Consider the following 715-nt stretch of genomic DNA (forward strand, 5'->3'; position numbering starts at 1 on the left):
GGGAAGTTGTCCCTGGATCCCAGGACCCTGGCAGTGGCAGGCTTCACAGGCTCCTGGGAGGGGAGGTGTGGAGAGTGACCTGTGCTCGCACACTGGCTTCTTGGTGGCGGCAGCAGCGGCCTTAGCATTTCATGCCCATCTCTGGCCGCACGCTGTTAGCCACAGCTCATGCCCGCCTCTGCAGCTCCTTTAAGCCACATGCCCAACCGCCTCTCCTCGCGCACCAGGAAACAAAAGGGAAGAAAATGTCTCTTGCCTCTTCGTCAGGTCCAACTTTTTCCCGGACTCCCTCCCGGGTAGCCATGGTGCACTAACCCCCTCAGGCTTTCTTCAAGCTGCCAGTCGTCTCCCTGCAATCCGACCGAAGCTGGAGCCTCAGCTCCCAGCCCCCGCCCGCCCTGGTGGGTGAGCAGACAATCCTCTCGTACTGCTGAGTGCTGGTAGGCACCGATCCTCTGTGCGGAAATCTCTCTGCTTTGTCCTCCGCACCCCTGTTTCTGTGCTCTCCTCCGCGGCTCCAAAGCTTCCCCCCTCCGCCACCCACAGTCTCCGCCCTCGAAAGGACTTCCTACTGTGTGGAAACCTTCCCCCTTCACGGCTCCCTCCCACTAGTGCAGGTCCTGTCCCTATTCTTTTGTCTCTGTTTATTCTTTTTTCTTTTGCCCTACCCAGGTACGTGGGGGGGTTTCTTGCCTTTTGGGAGGTCTGAGGTCTT

The sequence above is a fragment of the Aethalodelphis obliquidens genome, unplaced genomic scaffold, assembly GCF_003676395.1.
Source record: "Aethalodelphis obliquidens isolate GAN/ISIS:26980383/991018 unplaced genomic scaffold, ASM367639v1 scaffold1, whole genome shotgun sequence".
NCBI lineage: Eukaryota > Metazoa > Chordata > Mammalia > Artiodactyla > Delphinidae > Aethalodelphis > Aethalodelphis obliquidens.